Genomic DNA, 7,615 nt, shown 5'->3' with positions numbered 1-7,615 from the left:
TAGCTTCTTTCACTTAATAATATGCACTTAATGTTCTTCCATATCTTTTCATGGCTTGATGGTTCCATGGTCTGGACCTGCCATGGCTTATTTATCCATTAACCTACTGTAGGACTTCTTGGTTGTTTCCAGATTTTGGCAATTGTGAATAAAACTGCTTTAAACAACTGTGTGCATGTTTTTGTGTAGCCATAACTTTTCAGCTCATTTGGGTAAATACCAAAGAGTGCAATTCCCAGGCCATGTGGTCAGAGAATATTAAGTTTTGTAAGAAACTGCCAAATTGTCTTCCAAAGTATCTGTACCATTTTGCATACCCATTAGCAATGGATTGAAAATTCCTATTGCTTCATATCCTTGCCAGTATTTGGTGGTGTTAGCATTTTGGATTTTGGCCATTCTAGTAGGTGTGTAGTGGTATCTCATGGTTATTTTAATTTGCAATAATATAATGACATGTGATATCACTCAACTTTTAATATGTTTATTTGCCTTCTGTATCTTCTTGGGTGATATGTCTATTCATTTTTTGATCATTTTTTAGAGTGTCCTAATGTAAGAATTTTATATTAATATACATTGTAAATAGATTAACACTATCAAGGTAATTAACATATCTAATACCTCATACAGTTAAGATTTTTCTGTGTGGTGCAAATACTTAAGGTCAACTCTTAAATATGGGCTGCTTCACAAACTTGCATGTCATCCTTGCACAGAGGCCATGCTAATCTCTGTATCATTCCAATTCTTGTATATGTATGTACTGCAGAAGTGAGTACTTGAGGGGCACCTGTGTGGCTCACCTCAGGTCTTGGTCCTGGAGTCCTGGGATCAAGTCTCGAATCAGGCTCCGTGCTCAGAGGGGAGTCTGCTTCTCTCTCTGACCTTCTCCCTTCTCAGGTTCTCTCCCTCTCTCTCTCTCATTCTCTCTCTCTCAAATAAATAAAATCTTTAAAAAAAAAAAGAAGTGAGTACTTGAGGGTTTTTTTTTCCCCATACATTTTTATAGTTGTTCCAATGCCATTTGTTTAAAAAAAATCCCTATCTCATTGAATTGACTCCACACCTTGGTAATATTCAGTTGACTATATAGATAGATAGATCTATCTATCTTTGATTTCACTGTTCTGTTCTGTACACACACAGACACACACATACACATTTTATTACCATGTTGTTTATTCCAGGCTGGATTCATTATTACATTTTTATAATAATTTATATACATTATTAAATAAAATTTAAATTTTTTAAATTAAAATTAAAACGTTTCATGGTTTCCTGAAAATATTGGGGGCCCTAGGCACTGTGCCTGAGGCTAATTGGATCTTATAGGGGTAAAGCTAGGTTCTGTGCATGTAGCTCCGTCAGAAACTGGGTGCAGAGGCCTATGAAACTTTCCTCAGGAAAACAGGTGAAGCTTGTGGGCCCTAAGCCTTATGGCAAATATCTAGGGGCCTATGATAGTTAACTTACAATGTTATGTTTTCATTGTATTATCCCTATGACTAAAGTCTTTTTAAATATTATGATAATGACTTAGTTGGTCCATGGGAAATTAAGGAAAATATCTTTTTAGTCAGAGTTCTCAGTTGTAAGCAACAAAATCTGCCTTTGGTTGACTGAGTAGAAAAAGAATTTTATTAAAGGGCATGAAGTAGTTCACACAATGGTTGGGGTTTTTGGAACATTAGGCTCAAGGTTAAGCCTCAGGAAGAATGCCCCAAATGAGGAAAATGTTGCCACCACCAGCCCCTAGAAGTTAGTTTGCCTCATGCAGTTCTGTGTGAGGAGAGCAGTTGCAATATTATCATGACAGTCCTTAGTGTTAATTATTATTTTTGCCAAGAATCAATCTTGTAGCCCCTGTTCGGCTAGTGCAGAGAGACCGAATGTTTCGTTAATAATTATAGAAAAACACTTTGCCTCATTTAAGACCCAAAATATCTAAAAAACAAAGTCAAGAAAAAAAGGAATTCTCTGTTTCTTAGGAATGTCTCGAGGAAACAAAAACACTACATAGTATATATCCTCAGGGAGCTCACAGATTTCTGAAGGAGGTAAGAGTATGCATAAAACCATTTTCCTGTATAAGCGAAATGGTAGGGGAGCAGAGAGGAGGAGACAATTTTAGATAAGGAGCGTTTGAGCCTTGAAGAATAAGCAGGATTTCGGTAAGCCGGAAAAGGAACATTCCACAAGAGAGGAAACCAAGTGGGCAGATAAGGAGAGATAAATTGCAGGATGTATCTGAGGTTTTAAAATTTACAGCTTTAACAAACTGAATACTGATTTTAATACAAGTAATTATATTCCTCTGCAAACCAGTTTTCCCTGGACAGTAATAATTATCAACTGACAGCTGGGTTGACTAGGTGGCTCAGTCAGTTGGGTGTCTGACTCCTGGTTTCTGCTCGGGTCTTGATCTCAGGGTTGTGGGATCTAGCTGACCCAAGCTCTGTGCTCAGCGGGGAGTCTGCTTGAGATTCCATCTTTCCCACTCCTTGGGCCCTGCCCTCTGCGGTCACTGGTGCTCTCTGAGATAAATAAAAATCTTGTAAAAAATCATCAACTGACAGAGCTGTGAACAGGGTAAAGGTACAGTTTGGTTTTAGGAATCAAGAGATCCTTTTAAGGTATTTGAAGGGGGCAGAAGGCAGAAATCAAGGCTAAAGGGAGTATATGTGGTGAGGAAATTGGAGGGACTTTAAACGGAAGAAATAGTCTATAATTAGAAGAAATATTTAAGTGAAACGGTGTCTTTAATTTGGAAAAGACTTTTGCGTATCTGGAGAGACAATGAAAAGAGATTGTAGCTAATAGAAGAATAAATGAGGTGGGGAGGATAGGGGAAAGCAGAGACATTGGAAAGAGGAACACTTATTTATATAAGATGTAAAGGGATGAAGAAAATGTAAAGATGTTCTAGAAGTGGAAAGGAAGAAAAGCCAGAGATTATTTACCAATAATTTTGGTTTCTAGGGGCGCCTGGGTGGCTCAGTGGGTTAAGCCGCTGCCTTCGGCTCAGGTCATGATCTCAGGGTCCTGGGATCGAGTCCCGCATCGGGCTCTCTGCTCAGCAGGGAGCCTGCTTCCCTCTCTCTCTCTCTCTCTCTGCCTGCCTCTCCATCTACTTGTGATTTCTCTCTGTCAAATAAATAAATAAATAAAATCTTAAAAAAAAAAAAAAAAAAAAAAAAAAAATAATTTTGGTTTCTATAGAGCAAGAAGTTGAAGGTTAAATAATCTTCGGATAGTGAGGAGTTTCTAGAAAGTAAGCTTTTTTTTTTTTTTTTTTTTTTTTTTTTTTAAGACTTATTTAGTTAGGGGCACCTGGGTGGCTCAGTGGGTTGAAGCCTCTGCCTTCGGCTCAGGTCATGATCTCAGGGTCCTGGGATCGAGTCCCACATGGTGCTCTCTGTTCAGCAGGGAGCCTGCTTCCCTTCCTCTCTGCCTGCCTCTCTGCCTACATGTGATCTCTGTCTCTCTCTCTGTCAAATAAATAAATAAAATCTTAAAAAAAAAAAAAAAAGACTTATTTAGTTAGTCCACACACAAAGCAGGGAGGGGCAGCGGGAAAGAGAGAATCTTGAGCAAACTCCCTGCCAATCGTGGAGCCTAACCAGGGGCTCAGTCCTTGACCAGAGTCAGAATCAATTGTCAGGTGCTCAACTGACTGAGCCATCCAAGAGTCCCTAGAAGGTAAGATTTTGCATGGCCTAGTCCCTGTGTCCTAAATGCTTTTCCTCATCACATGGCCTATCCCTCATCCTCTTCAAGTCACCTTCTCACTGGGCCCAACCCTCACACCATATCCAAACTCTTCACCTGCTTCTTAAAGTCCAGAACTCCCCTACCCTCTCCTTTTTCTTTTTTTCCATAGCTCTTATCACCTTCAAACATACTGTAGGATTTACTTGGTGCTTTTGTTTTCTGTTACCTACCCCCTCCCACTAGAATGTAAGGCCACAGGACAGGGATTTTTTTGTCTCTTTTATTTACTTAGAATGATGGCTGATGCTCAATAAGTATTTGTTGAATGAATACTTTAAAAAGTTGATGTTGGGAGCACCTGGGTGGCTCAGTGGGTTAAAGCCTCTACCTTCAGCTCAGGTCATGATCCCAGGGTCCTGGGATCGAGCCCCACATTGGGCTCTCTGCTCAGCGGGGAGTCTGCTTCCCCCTCTCTCTCTGCCTGCCTCTCTGCCTACTTGTGATCTCTGTCTGTCAAATAAATAAATAAAATCTTTTTTTAAAAAAATTAAATAAATAAAAAGTTGATGTTGAATTGAGAGAAAAAAAATTTTAAAAAGAGTTTTTGGAAGAGTTATAGTTGAAAACAGGATTGATAGTTGATTTAAACCACATTATTGTGCTACTTTTTCAAAATATTGACGTTTTTGTAACAAAAGTTAGTAAACATCTGCCCAGGCAACCTTGGCGTGTCTCCAGGCCCTCGGTTAGCAATTAAAGGTAAACACAGGGTGCAGCTGGGCGCTTCTCTCAGACCCTGCTCTACCGGTTCAAGGTCAGTGCCTCGCTATACCAGTTAAAACTTTTTGAATATGTAGACAGTGTTAAGAAATCAGCAAGAGGTGACCTAAAGGATCCCTGGGCAGGCTACGTTGAGAGGAAAAGTGTAAATTTTTTTTTTTTAAAGATTTAATTTATTTATTTGACAGAGAGAGATCACAAGCAGACGGAGAGGCAGGCAGAGAGGGAGATAGAGGGAAGCAGGCTCCCTGCTGAGCAGAGAGCCCGATGCGGGACTCGATCCCAGAACCCCTAGATCATGACCTGAGCTGAAGGCAGCGGCTTAACCCACTGAGCCACCCAGGCGCCCCAGGAAAAGTGTAAATTTAAAGAAAGCTATGTCAACAAAATTCCATGACTTCCTCCAGCAATTATCAGGCCAGAGACCACACAAAAAGTGACAGTAGAGATGATCCAGAAAAACCAGATGTGATCATGAGAGAACACAGGCTAGAGATTTAAGGTACTGGGAGGGTGTATCTCTAGGATGGTTGACAGTGGAATCCAGGTTAAGGGTAAAATGTCATTAGGAGACTAATGGGTTTGACAATGTGGGAGGACTCCAATGACAAGAGAACCCAGAATGGTGGGTCACCCTACTCCCCAACTCATTTGAACTTTAGGGCTGAAAGACCAGAGACAGTGTCGACTTCAATAATATTTTCCTAGTGTAATATAGATCTGAGGACCTTGTCAATCTTTAATTGAGACAGTACATCTTTATCATAGTTATCTTGACATACGTTCATAGAATCTAGTATAATCATATATGACTCCTTACCTGCCCTCAAGATGCTTGTCATCTTAGTGGGAGAGGCAAGACTAATATTCTTCAAAGAACACATGCCACTTATGAGACTGGTTATAATAGATTATATGATTTGATTTTAAACTCTACAAAACCAATACAAAAGCAGTGGGTAAAAGGCAGCATCTAGTAATCATCCATTGTTCTCTAGGACCCCATCACTAGGCTATATTATGGTTCTAGCTTCCCTAGAGAATTCTGTACTCCAGTGAAGGTGTCACCTTGAGACGGTGTTGTGGAGTATTCAAATCCCTTTCCAATGTAATGCAGGGTGTCATTGCTGTGATTAGCACCTGTACAACCTCGGGACCACACCACTCCCATTCCACACACTTCCTTGTTAGAAAGAGAAGCTCGGATAATACTTATCCCCTTGCCAAGTAACTCTGTCTGTACCCTTCCTATCACTTTTTCAAGAGGTCTTGATTTGCTGTTTGTTTTAATGTTATTAGCCATCTGTAAAATGCTGCTTTGGTTTCCACTCGTAAATCACACAGTAATCTGTGTTGATTTTAATTTAATTTGGGTCTACTTTTCAGTCTAGACATACATTTGCCTTGCCTTAACAGGTGATACCATCTTTACTGAGGAATATGCTCTTTTTAAAGCGAACTGTGGGTGAGAATCTCTGCAGTCAGAGCACTGCTTGTATTCGAGAGGTGGGTGTAAGACAGGAATGATATATTTCTTCCTTAGCTTATTATAATTAGAGATATTTGTAAGAAAATAGAATCACTGTTGCCTCAGTGTTGCTCAGCTCTGGCTGATCAGTTCTCATTCACTGGCACCATCCTTTGTGATATAATAGTTAGTTGCTGTGGAGATGATTATCATGTCATGGAGAAAAGAGACAGGCATTTAAATGAAGAATGAGCAGCAGGAGGAAAAGAACATGCCAAAAGCCAAGCATTTCATCTGGCTTAATTTTCCTCTTGCCTTTTTAATGTGTATGTTCTATCATAAAGTTGGATGTATCAACCTAAATAATACGGTTTCAGGGTTAATGAGGACTAAGAACAAAAGGAAAATTTAAAAGGAAAGGCAAGAGATAATGCTGATATGCTTTACAGAGGCAAGACTAGGTTCAAGTTAAAGAAAATACAATGATAAACATATATTTTGGGTCCATACCTCCATAGTTTAAGAAAAATAATTAAGCTGTTTGGACAGTTCTGTTGCAACCTAACTTTTTTGATGTGTTGCTGAGGTAACTTAGCCATCATTCCACAAGCAGGAAGCGGAATGCTGAGAATGAGAGTGGGCTTTGCAGCAAACAGCTGGATTGAATATCACTTACAAGGCATTAATTTTAGGCAGGTCACTTGATCTTCTTTGAACTTCAATTTCATCAAGTATTAAAAATGGAACAAGTTTTTAGTATTGTTTTCTGCGCTATTAATTGGTATGGACTCATAAAATTCATACCAGCTGTTTACAACCAATGTCTGGTCTGATTGGTCATAGCATATGTATTCTGGTAGGTCAGTGTCCATTCTATGCTAGTTATTAAATATTCTGAATGTCATCTATGTTAGGACAGAAGAGGTTATGCTGCAATAACAAATTGTGAAATCTCAGTGGTTTAACACAATGACGTATTTTTTGCTTTCATAGATTCCAGTGGGATCTGGCAGTTGTCCTCCCTGTTGGGACTAATGGCTCCAAATCCAAGATCATTAGAACAGAAGACGGGTGGAGTTAAAAACAGGGATGCCGAAACCCGAAGGTGTATGTTATTTCTATTTGATCCATTGACCAGAACTAGTCACATGACTCCAACCTCTCTGCAGGGGAGGCTAGGAAATGTAGAGGAGGTTATGGAGTCATTGGTGAGCACTAAGTGTGCTGACACATCACCCCTTGTTTGGGGAGGATTAGATGGGAATAATATATATTATTATATATATATTATATTATTATATTACAGTTTCCAACTGTACCTGATGAGCTAGGTCAGACCACAAAAGCTGGTGCCGGTTTAAGACTTGATGTGAATAACGACTTGGTCGAGATTATTTTCACTTTCACCTGAACCAGAAAAGAAACAGATGCAGGAATGCACATGAAATTGACCAGGGATATAGGGTAGTGCATGCTGAATGCATCCCAGTGTTTCCACCTGCTTTGCTCTCTGCGGAAGCACGTTTCTGGTTCTACAGCCTCAGCAGCCCATGTAGGGAAAGAATTTGCCAGGTCAAATGAGCCCAGACCAGAGGTTTGCCGCATTGCCACTACTTTAGGCTGGGATGGATAGTGATAGTGCAGAGCAAG

At 39.8% G+C, this 7,615-nt stretch overlaps 1 non-coding gene across 1 annotated transcript; it reads right to left on the bottom strand.

Annotated features, from left to right (window-relative positions):
• Window positions 1–674: 674 nt before the first annotated feature.
• LOC123390373 lies at window positions 675–782 on the bottom strand. Its single transcript, XR_006604961.1, has one exon. It is a non-coding gene; the product is annotated as a U6 spliceosomal RNA (small nuclear RNA).
• Between the last annotated feature and the right edge of the window lie 6,833 nt (window positions 783–7,615).

Source organism: Mustela putorius, unplaced genomic scaffold (genome assembly GCF_011764305.1).
Source record: "Mustela putorius furo isolate JIRA1106 unplaced genomic scaffold, ASM1176430v1.1 tig00537335_pilon_pilon_pilon, whole genome shotgun sequence".
Classification (NCBI taxonomy): Eukaryota; Metazoa; Chordata; class Mammalia; order Carnivora; family Mustelidae; genus Mustela; species Mustela putorius.
The sequence above is the reverse complement of the archived record's forward strand: the minus strand, read 5'-3'. Positions and strand labels throughout refer to the sequence as shown.